Source organism: Zingiber officinale, chromosome 3A (genome assembly GCF_018446385.1).
Source record: "Zingiber officinale cultivar Zhangliang chromosome 3A, Zo_v1.1, whole genome shotgun sequence".
NCBI lineage: Eukaryota > Viridiplantae > Streptophyta > Magnoliopsida > Zingiberales > Zingiberaceae > Zingiber > Zingiber officinale.
The window spans coordinates 107,277,103-107,289,822 of NC_055990.1; the positions used below are offsets into that span (position 1 = coordinate 107,277,103).

The 12,720-nt window shown below is 39.6% G+C and overlaps 1 long non-coding RNA gene across 1 annotated transcript; it reads right to left on the reverse strand.

Annotated features, from left to right (window-relative positions):
• Window positions 1–245: 245 nt before the first annotated feature.
• Window positions 246–3,190, reverse strand: LOC122053943. The gene is made up of 3 exons (XR_006132460.1): window positions 2,664–3,190; window positions 2,527–2,590; window positions 246–838 (listed from the first exon to the last, which is right to left on the reverse strand). It is a non-coding gene; the product is annotated as an uncharacterized LOC122053943 (long non-coding RNA).
• Between the last annotated feature and the right edge of the window lie 9,530 nt (window positions 3,191–12,720).

Consider the following 12,720-nt stretch of genomic DNA (forward strand, 5'->3'; position numbering starts at 1 on the left):
AAAATACGCACTTAACACATTTCATACAACTTCTGAATGGACAACCCTAGTAGATGCAAATTTCATCTTTAGGCACTTAGAGGTAAGCTGTCACGCCTCAAGTAGTCCCTGCCAGAAGAAATTTTGACATTTCTCATGTACAGGTGACAATCTGAAGCATTACTATATACAAAAGATACTTCTGCCACACACAGCTGGAATATATACACAACCACACAATTTACAACATCAACCCACTCATTGGAACAAAATAAACACAACCACGCAGTTATATATATATTTTACAGCTCACTCGGCTGTACTAAAAACCAACACAACGGAAAAACGATAAAGCAAAACCATACAAACTAAAAACAACAACTACAAATTTCATCTTTAGGCATTTAGAGGTAAGCTGTCACGCCCCAGGTAGTCCCTGCCAGAAAAAATTTTGACATCTCTCATGTACGGGTGACAATCTGAAGCATTACTATATACAAAATATACTTCTACCACACACAGCTGGAATATATACACAACCACACAATTTACATCATCAACCCACTCGTTGGAACAAAATAAACACAACCACACAGTTATATATATATTTTACAGCCCACTCGGCTGTACTAAAAACCAACACAGCGGAAAAACGATAAAGCAAAACCATACAAACTAAAAATAACAACTGCTAGTCGGCTAGGCTTTACACAACAACCACAACAACACAAAACACAATAACAACACTAAATACCAAATACACGAAAAGCGTAAACGAAACTCGAAACGATCTTCGGATGTGACGTGGGAACCGGCAGACAGGATACTCCAAGCGACTCCACATACCTCTACCTGATATCTGAAAAAAATATATATCAACGGGGTGAGTCCAAGAACTCAGCGGATATAGATAAACAAGCATAATAAGTTATAACTAACAGTAATAATTATGCGATACAATTTCCTGAACAAAAGTAGGAAATACAGACTGAAAAGGGCTAAAGAAACTATATTCACCAGAACCTCCTATCCAGAATACGAGGGTCGTCAGACCAGATACAATATGTCACCTGTATGCATGTCAAGCATATGCAACCACCAAAATGCAGCAAACAATATGTAGCAATCACAAGCAATAAATGCAATCATGCAAAATGATGCAAAATAACATGTATCACCCTTGTCACCAGTCAGTCATCTCATACACGATGGTGAGGCCAAGTGGGTAGGGCTATGACAACTGTACACTCTGCCATCACTGCTCCTGAGTGACCGAGTGGACAGGATGCTGTCAGGGTACACTTATCCTCCTACCCTAAACAGAGTGTGGGAGCGCAATACTCTCATCTCCCTGAAACAGCCCAGAGGAGGGATCCTTGACGTGCTATCACGCTACGACACACTCCCCATGAGTGAACCAGCGGAGCACTAACAGAGTAAACTGCACACACACTGCCTGATATACCACTAACCCATGAGCGGTTGTGTGTGCAGATCATGTAACTGGCGATGCGCTCAACAATAATGAAACCGACAATCACTCAGCATGCAATCGTGCAAAATAGTGCATGACACTAAACATATAGATACAAACAGTATACACCTCCATATAACATGCACCATAAAAGAAATAAATCACATAATGATCCAGGTAACCTAAATCCAGGTACACAAATCAGATATATCAAATAATTAGACTATTACACAGTAGGACAATGTATGTCACTATTCCTATGAACAGGAGTAAACATGGCAGCAAACAAGAGAATATAACCATGAATGCACAACAAACAAGAATATAGGCAAACTACAAGAACCAAATAGTGACATACCTAAGCAGATGCAAACATAATCATTACTACTAGAAATAAATTATTATGCATATCTAAAATGACTATATCAAGAAGATAAGTCAGAAGTACCCGCCTCAATAGAAGATTGTATCCAGAAATCCTTCGTCGAGACGCCCGTTTCGAATCAAAGTCATTCACATATGAATTAAACAGCTAAAACTAATCCTTCAAACCCATTTAAGGCAACTCCAATCACTGATTAACCATCAATTAATGATTTAGATCTTACTAATACAACTCACCACCTAAACTAGAGTTAAGTCAATTTCACTCTAATTACTCCATCACCTTCATTAGATTAGATTTAATCCTTCAATAAAACACATCATTCCACATCTGATAATTAATTAACCCTAATTAATGATTAACCTCAATTAATTCCCTTCTTCCTTCACATCCATCATTAATCCTTTTCTAATTCATTCTCCTCATTAGATTAGATTTAGACATTCATCATCTCTAATCCAAAAATCGAATTCCTCATGAATCAACTACCCTTAATTCATCTAAGTATCGACTAAACCCATTTCATAATCTGTCACAACAATAATCGATTAACCTCACCATCCATTGCTAACCTATATGCTAATCCAAACCGCATCAGATTAACCAATTCCAAATCTAATACCCATCCAAATAAATCCATTATATCAACTTCCACACATGATAGGAAAAATAAGCGAACTAATCATACCTATTCCGAATGCATCGCTGTTGGCTTATAGCAGAAGAACTTGCTGTCGAAAGTAGTAGCCAACCTGTTGCTCGTGGCCGAAGCAAGGATTAGGCAATGCCAGCGACGAATCAAGGAGAAGAATGATAGCTGCCAACCTTGGGTAGATGCGACGTTAGCTGCTGGATTGTGGCGTCAAGTAGCCGGCGTTGGGGCAGGGATGGCAGAGGAAGGAGGTGACGTCTAGGTCAATCCCATGGCAGGGTGAAGGACACACTGAGCCGGCGGTGAAGTTCTGGTGACCGGCGACGACGACGATGAATCGGGTAAAAATAGAATCGGTGATGGGAACTTGGGCACGGAACGAAGATGGGGCGAGCAGTAGCGGCCGCGGGCTGGCCGCATCTGGCTGCAAGCTAGCTTCGTCCGGCCAGCCGAGGTGGCGACGAGGCGACAGTGAACGGCGACCGGCAATGGTGACGGGATGGCAACGTCGGCCATAAACATGGAAGAAGAGGAAATCTCGAGGAAGAGAGAAGAGGATTCGACGGAGGAAGAGGAGAGGAATCGGAGGCGGCGTTGAGACGAGGAGGAGAATAAGGTTTTCGGGCGGCGTCGCTAGAGAAGGGACGGGGGAAGGAAAACGGCGAGGAAGAAGATTAGGGCTCGGGGAGAAATAGGGAGAAGAAAAGGAATTAAAGGAAAATAAAGTAATAAAGGAAAAAGAAACTTAGGTTAAATTTAATCAAACCCTAAGTTATTTTCTTATCAACTCCTACCTTAAATTCTAAATAGACTTTTCCCATGTTTATCAATTTATCCCCGCAAATTATCTTATAAGAACTCAGAAAAATCTTCAGAAAATTTTTAAAAATTCCTAAATATTCCGTTAACGTTATTTGCATATTAAATCTTATTAATTATTTATATTTATTATTATTTGTTACGTATTTTACATTCTACTTCACTAATAAGAGCATCCACATCAATTACCCTAAATTTAACTTTTACCTTAAATTTTACATTTTACATTAAAAAACCATCCGCATCAGCTACCCTACCCATTCCCTAAATATACATTTCATGAATAGTAATTCTTTAAATTTAGGGAATGGATTCCATTCCCTAAACATTAAAATACTATTTCTCTCTCCTCCCTTTAATAATAAAAAATTTCTCTCTCCTTCATCTCTTCTTCATCTAATAATAAAGAATATGGAGGAAAGAGAAAAAAAGAGAAAAAATAATAAAAAAATAAATATATGATAAATTATAGGGAAGCTGATGTATTATATAGTAAAAAATGGATATCTAAATTTAATAAAGTAGTTCTTTTACCTTAAATTTTAGATTTTGTATGAGGATACTGATGTAGATGCTCTAACAATTTGTTCTCCAAATTTATTACTCAATTCGCCAACATCATCAAAGGATAATAACTACCCGCACGGGCGGACCCAGAGGGGGGCGGCATCGGCGGTCGACCCCCCTTGTCAGCGATGGAATCCCTAGTATTATAATATTTCATTAATAGAGATAGAGGATACTGTCCCTTGTTCCGTGTAAATCACCCCACTATGCTTGAATTTCTGGATCCGCCACTGAGTCTACCCGGCAGACCCATATACTACTACATTCTAATATCATAAACAAATCTCTAACTATGAGGGAACTACAACATGAACCACTTCAAAGTAGATCGTGATAATTATGTGGATTATGAGTTCACTATGCTTCTGCTACTACATTCTAATATCTGAATCAACGGAAACAATCTTACTAATGTATGATGCTCTGCCTTCTCTTGTTGACATACTCTCTGATGCTCTACCTTCTTTTGCTGACCTACTAGACAGAGTTGAACTTAAGTTCAAATTGCGACAGTAACCAGTGTCATAAATATGGTGTTCTTGAATGGCTGGTGATAAGTAAGACATATCAGGATTTGATTATGCCAGAAATGAAACTTAAACAAGCATAAAATCCAAGCTTCTAATTTTACTATCTCCTAATAGGTCAAGACCTTGCCATTCACATCATAAAATCCCACAATACCAGGCTACTTGGTTTCAAAGATACATTCCAAGCTTCTAATTTTAATTTCTCCTAATAGTCTGGCAAAAGAAAATTATTCTCCACTAGAAACACTACGGTCAACTAGCTTATAAGAGAACGTATCTACTAACATCTTTCAGTCCAGAATGTCAAAACATATAAATGAGGAAAACCCAACTAACATTGTCTGAGTTATTACTTTGAATTGTCTTCGAATTCAAGAAGCTGAAATGATGAGATGCAAAATGCATAAACTGACACTATATAAGGGACTTGTTATTCTTATGATAGAATGAACTGCTGATCTGATAACATACCAAGGCCAGTGAAAACATCATCAAACACTAGACCGAGCAATGATCACGTTTGGATTTAAAGATGGCTGATTGACTTACAGAAAAGACTTATAGAACAATATGACATGGAAAGACAAGCATGGGCAAGAAAACAGATCCAATTACAGTTATGAAGAAACAGATCATTCATAAATTAAGTATCATAAGATGAGGAGCATCGGGGTAAAAGAAGGAACATATCACGATACTCAACTAACCGAATCAGAGACTAGAGTGTAGAAGGAACAACAGGTGTGGTGTGCATATGATTGTGCCCAGAGCCATGCTATCTGGGGTAGGGTTAGATTTTTACTGAGTCTTTGCCCTTGCCCGAGTCCCATAAGATTGTGCCCTCATCCAGCCACTGTAAGCTGACTTTAGTGTTGCGGTCATCAACCCTTCGCAGTTTCAAAAGGAGTGGTCAATTATACCACTCTGATAGCAAAAGTCAGGGAGGCGTTCATATGTCAGCAAAACAATGGTATCCTCCCCCAACTTGCGACCCAATTTTCTCGAGTATGTCTTTGCTTTAAAAGGCCAAAGGCACGTTATGGCAATGCACCCAAAAGGAACGCTCATCGAACTTCACTAACCTTGGTTCTACCAATCCTAGAGGCTCCTTGATCACGATTAGATCATTAAACAAATTCCAGTACTCGCTTCCTGCCCATTGAAGAGAAGAAATACATAACAAATGTGTTCTCTCCCACTACATCAATCTCCACCTTCTTCTTGGGTTGCATGATCCGGAGAATTTGCATACGGAATGCTTTCCTGTTAACAGCTTTTAGTGAGAGAGCCCTTTGGATACGAGACAACTGTTAGTTAGAGCCCTAGAGCCAATCATTTGATGATTGTATTATGGATTTATTGTATCATATTCTTATATAAATAAAGACATTTGTTTTGGGTTATTATACTTACTTGTATTGGTGTCAAATAAACTAAGTATAATAGCGTCCTTAAGTAGAGGGTTCTTACCTATATCAATCGGTTAGTTGAACCGATAGTGAGATGATATAGGGAACACTACTCTTAATCATTCATAGTCGAGTATTAACATTCAAGGACAATGTTAATGCAATAAGACTAGTATATAGGTCAACTCGATGACTTGATCTCACAAGTCATGGATATAGAGATATCAAGTTGACACATGGGTATGCATTAGAGAATGTATACTGAATGACCCACCATGAGAAAAGTATCATGGATCATTATATGAGTGTCATATACTTTCTCATGTAGCTATTAGTATGACTACTAGTCCTTGGACCTGAAGTCACCATGGATCCCTACATAAGGAGTTATATACTTTGCTTTCGTCAAACGTCACCCGTAACTGGGTGGACTATAAAGACGATTACTAGATATATAACGAATTATGCAGATGGATGTGAGTGATGTAGATGGGATCTATCCCTCTTATATGACGGGAGCGACATCGATATTCTTGATAGAGTGAGACCACGAAGTGCATGACCATGCCCAAATGAGTCAATATGAGATATTGAGCTCATTTGATTTAGTGAGTCTACTTGGAGATCAAGATTTAGATTGGTCAGAGGATGACACGGTCTATGCCTCACATTGATCAATCTAGATGTCTAGGATAGAAGGACACTTGTCATATATTGTGAGGAGTCACAATTAGTAGTCAAAAGGTGATGTTGAATCTCAACATTCTTGTAACTTGGGTAGTAATGATGTGTTGCTAGATACCACTCATTATTTATGTTCCTAAATGGGTTTAGGGGCATTGCAAATGTTACAAGAACCTATAGGGTCACACACTAAGGACAATTAGATGGAGATTAGGTTCATATGATGAACCAAGAGGATTAGATTTATGTGATGAATCAAATTGGATTAAGAGTAATCCTAATTGGGCTAATTGAGTTGGACTCAAGTTGATTCATGTGTTCAATGAGTATAATTTAAATTATGACTTATTGAATCAATTTAATTAAATGAATTAGATTCATTATATTAAATTGGCTTGAATTAGATGGTTGGATTAGATCAACCATGAGAGAGATTAAGTCAAGTTTGACTTGACTTAAGAGGAAGAAGAAGAGTCAAGTTTGACTTGACTATTTGCCACCTAATTTGTGAGTTGACATTAGGAGGACTAATAATGATGTGCTACATCATCATAGTGAGCACATGTGTGTGCCACATCATGGAGGTTACAAACCCCATTTCCATTTAATGTGGCCCGCCACATTAATTGTAAAGGAGTTACAATTGTGGCCGACCACTCAAAATGAAAGGGAATGAATTTTTCATTCAATTGTATTCATTCCATCTTCTTCCTCCTTGAGCTCTTGCTTCTCTCCCTCTCATCCTACCTTGGTCGAACCCTACTAAGGTGCTAGCACACTTTAGTTTGGTTTTCTCCCTCTTTTATTCATGTGGATACGTGTAGAGGATTATCTACTTTGACAATCTTGAGATCCGACACCTTGGACGAGCGGGATTCGCGAAGGGCGCACATCAAGGGTAAAAGGCTCTTCTCCTAGTGTAGATCTAGGCTTTAGTAAACTCGTACTCATATTTTTGTTTTATTTTACTTTGTACGGATCCGGTGGCTTGGGGTTTCGGGGTTTCCGCGACGCGAAAAAGCGGTTTTCGCGGCCCGAAAATCCTAACAGTGGTATCAAAGCCACGTGCGAAGTCTTGTATGAGTTTAGTTTGCATTTTTATGAAAATTGTAGGTTCTGTGATTTTCTGTAAATTTAGTTTTTTTATGGTTTTTATGAGTAATTTTCTCGTAGAAGCGAAGCACAAGTGTTTAGACACTTGTAGGCTTCGACTACCGAGAAGATTTTTCCAAAACGACAAGGTTTCGCCCCAAATCCTTTTGGAACAGTGGACTAAGGCGCTGTAGGATCGCTAAGGAACACTCGCGATGGTTAGATCGCGGGTAGGGGGCGCTGCCCCTGGCCCCGCAAGGGGATTCGTTCCGCGATTGCGCCCGAAAACCGCTAAACGGGACCACCGGGAATTTTTGCTCATAAAAATTGTAAAAAATAGTATTAAAATTACAGAAAATTATGGAAATTACATAATTTAGAATTATGTATAATTTGTGATGATCATGACCCAAAAGACCCAATTTGATTGGAATATTTGTGTTGTAATTCATAATACGACCTGCGTGTCGTCATGTGATGTGCGTGTTGTATATTTGATTCGCGACCTACGCATCGTGTCTTTCTCAATTTTATATTCTTGTTGTAAATTAGTTTAGACTCGAATGTAACTCGAGTTTCAAAAATTGTAATGTACAAAATTGGAGCGGTGGAAGGTCCACTCGAGACGGAGTTACGAGGAGGGCGCGAACAACACAAGGTGGTCAAAGGGAGGATCTTGAGAAGCTGTTGACCTTAGGTTGACCATCCGATCTTCTCATTGGCTTGAGAAGATCGTAGTAGGGTCATGACTAATCACAAATAATTTAATTAATTGCTTGAGTGTATGTGATGCATAATTAGTAATTAATTAGTGTCTAATGATTACATTAGATCTAAATCGTGTACAAGATGCACCCTCTCGATTAGATTAGATCTCAATCGCGTCAACTCAAATGCCTACCATGCCGTGATACCTATCACTACCTCGATCACATGTGTTGTTGAATATGCCAAAGCAGAGCAACACATATTATCTTGGTAGGGTACGGAGGGACAATCTTGGTCCTGCCTATCAACGCATGGGTGAGTACAACTCAATTAGATTGAGTAACTAGTTAACTCAATTGGATCGAGTTTAACTATAGGCATTTTCCAATGGTTGGTAGACAGGTCAAAATGACATTTATATTAATTATTGGGCGTATTAGCCAAAGCTAACTCAAGTCTTAATATACATGTGGATCTTATCCTATAAACAAGAGTTGCATAGAGATGTAATTGGTAAATCGTTACCTACTGATCATACTAAATCTTGGGCGTATTAGCCAAAGCTAACTCAAGGTGTAGTATGATGTGGATCTTGTCCCACATGAATTATAGAATTCAGTGGGAGCATCATTTAGTTAAAGGCCTAATTAAATGATTTAAAAGAATATGATATTTATTTTCTACATTTTTCTGTTGTAGATAACCATGACGTCGAATACGAACTCTTTCTCCCTGCGTTCTGTCCTTGAGAAGGACAAGCTCAACGGAGCAAATTTCCTGGACTGGTACAGGAACTTGAGAATAGTTCTCACTTAGGAACGTAAACTGTACGTTCTGGAACAACCCATTCTGGAGGCTCCTCCTGCCACTACCACGCGAGCTGACCGAGATGCTTACAAGAAGCATCAAGATGACGCATTAGATGTGTCCTGTCTGATGCTCGTGACAATGAACTCTGAGCTTCAGAAGCAACATGAGTTGATGGGAGCTTACGATATGGTTGAACATCTTCGTCAACTATATCAGGGACAAGCTAGGCACGAGAGATTCGAGATCTCAAAGGCACTATTTCAGTGCAAGATGTTAGATGGGGCTCCCGTAGGCCCATATGTACTCAAAATGATTGGGTACATAGAAAACCTACAGAGGTTGCGATTCCTGTTTGGCCAAGAGCTGGCCACTGACCTGATCTTGCAATCCTTGTCGGATAGCTATAGTCAATTCGTTCTAAACTACAACATGAACGAAATTGACAAGCCACTGCCCGAGCTGCTGAGCTGAACCTTAAGAAGGTTAAGCCCCACTCTGTTATGATGGTTCAGAAACACAAGGGCAAGGGCAAGCCCAAAGGCAAAGGAAAGTCCCAAGCCAAGGGCAAAGGCAAGGCACTAAAGCCTAAAGGAGGGGTCGCCAAGGATGCTACCTGCTTCCACTGCGATCAGACCGGGCACTAGAAGAGGAACTGCAAGGTGTACTTGGAAGATCTTAAGAAGAAGCGAAGTGAGACTTCCACTTCAGGTATATATGTTATAGAAGTCAATATATCTATTTCTTCATCGTGGGTATTAGATACCGGATGTGCTTCTCATATTTGTACTAATGTGCAGGCGCTGAGAAATAGCAGGGCATTGGCAAAGGGCGAGGTGGACATACGCGTAGGCAATGGAGCACGGGTTGCTGCTGTTGCTGTAGGGACTTATTTTCTATCTCTACCCTCTGGGCTTGTACTAGAGTTGGATGATTGTTGTTATGTGTCTGCTTTAACTAAGAACATAATTTCAGTTTTTTGTTTGGACAAGAAAGGTTTCTCTTTTATAATAAAGGACAAATGTTGTTCAGTTTATTTAAAAGATATGTTCTATTTTAGTGCACCTTTAATGAACGGACTCTACATTCTAGACCTTGAAAGCCCTATCTATAACATAAATGCCAAGAGGTTCAAGTCAAATGACATGAACCAAATCTATCTCTGGCACTGTCACTTAGGTCATATAAATGACAAGCGCTTATCCCAGCTCCATAAGGATGGTTTGCTGGACTCATTTGATTTTGAATCTTATGAGACGTGCGAGTCATGCCTACTAGGCAAGATGACCAAGACTCCCTTTAGTGGGCATAGTGAGAGAGTGACTGACTTGTTAGGTCTTATACATAGTGATGTATGTGACCCTTTCAATATCGCTGCTAGAGGCGATTATAAGTACTTCATCACATTTACTGATGACTTCAGTAGATATGGTTATGTGTACTTGATGACACATAAGTCTGAATCCTTTAAAAAGTTCAAAGAATTCAAGAATAAAGTACAGAACCAGCTTGGCAAGAGTATTAAGATACTTCGATCAGATCGAGGTGGAGAATACCTTAGCCATGAGTTTCGTGACTATCTAACTGAGTGTGGGATTCTATCCCAACTCACTCCTCCTGGAACACCACAATGGAATGGTGTATCCGAAAAGAGGAATCATACCCTATTAGATATGGTACGATCTATGATGAGTCACACAGATCTTCCGACATTCCTTTGGGCTATGCTCTAGACACGGTAGCTTTTATACTCAACCGAGTTCCATCCAAGGCCGTGATAAAGACACCATATAGGATATGGACTGGGAGAGATGCCCAGGTGTCTTTTATGAGGATTTGGGGTTGTGAGGCTTACGTTAGATGTCAAGTCTCAGACAAATTATGACCCAAATCCGACAAGTGCTACTTTATTGGATATCCCAAGGAAACTAAGAGATATTACTTCTACATTCCCAGTCAGCACAAGGTAGTTGTGGCAAAGACTGGGGTCTTTCTAGAAAGGGACTTTGTTTCTAGAAAGACTAGTGGGAGTACGTTCGATCTTGAAGAAGTTCAAGATGCAGACCATAGCACTGAGGCCTCGATGGAAGTTGAACTGGAACCACAAAGTATTGTGGATGATGTTGTTCCACAAAGAGTTGAGGAACAACAACCAGTTCAAGTAGACATACCTCTTCGCAGGTCTGATAGGGTACGTCGTCAGCCTGAGAGATACTCATTTCTCTTGTCTGACCATGATGACGTTGTGCTCATAGAGGATGAGCCTACCACCTATCAGGAAGTTGTGATGAGACCAGATTCCGAGAAATGGCTAGAGGCCATGAGATCCGAAATGGAATCCATGTACACCAACCAAGTATGGACTTTGGTTGATCCACCTTAAGGGATAAAACCCATTGGGTGTAAGTGGGTCTTTAAGAGAAAGACTGGCATGGATGAACTTATCTATAAGGGTTGCTTGGTAGCTAAAGGTTTCAAGCAGATTCATGGTATTGACTATAATAAAACCTTTTCTCCAGTAGCGATGTTTAAGTCCATTCGAATCATGCTTGCTATTGCAGCATACCATGATTATGAGATATGACAGATGGATGTAAAAATCGCGTTTCTGAATGGAAACCTACTCCAGGATGTGTACATGACACAACCGGAGGGTTTTGTAGATCTACAACATACTAGCAGAGTATGCAAGCTGCATAGGTCCATTTATAGACTAAAGCAAGCTTCTCGGAGCTGGAATATTCGATTCGATGATGTAATCAAACAGTTTGGTTTCATCAAGAATGAAGATGAACCTTATGTCTACAAGAAGGTTGTAGGGGATATAGTTGTCTTCCTCATATTGTATGTTCATCAGAGGCAGCAAAGAAGGCAGTTTGGATCCGCAAGTTCATCACTGAACTTGGGGTGGTTCCTAGCATCGCTGACCCCATTGAGCTCTATTGTGACAACAATGGCGCTATAGCACAGGCGAAGGAATCTCTCTCAAACCAGCGGACCAAACACATACTACATCGCTTCCATCTCATTCGAGAGATTATCGAGAGAGGAGATGTGAAAATTTACAGAGTACTTACAGAAGCTAACATCGCAGATCCCTTGACCAAGGCTTTGGCACAGAGGAAGCATGATGGTCACACTAGGTCATTGGGGCTTAGAGCCTACACTGATTGGCACTAGTGCTAGTGGGAGATTGTTAGTTAGAGCCCTAGAGCCAATCATTTGATGATTGTATTATGGACTTGTTGTATCATATTTTTATATAAATAAAGGCATTTGTTTTGAGTTATTATACTTACTTTTATTGTTGCCAAATAAATTAAGTATAATATCGTCCTTGAGCAGAGGGTTCTTACCTATATCAATCGGTTAGTTGAACCGATAGTGAGATGATATAGGGAATACTACTCTTAATCATTCCTAGTCGAGTATTAACATTCAGGGACAATGTTAATGCAATAAGACTAGCATGTAGGTCAACTCGATGACTTGATCTCACAAGTCATGGATATAGAGATATCAAGTTGACACATGGGTATGCATTGGAGAATGTATACTGAATGACCCGTCATGAGAAAGTATCATGGATCATTATATGAGTGTCATATACTTTC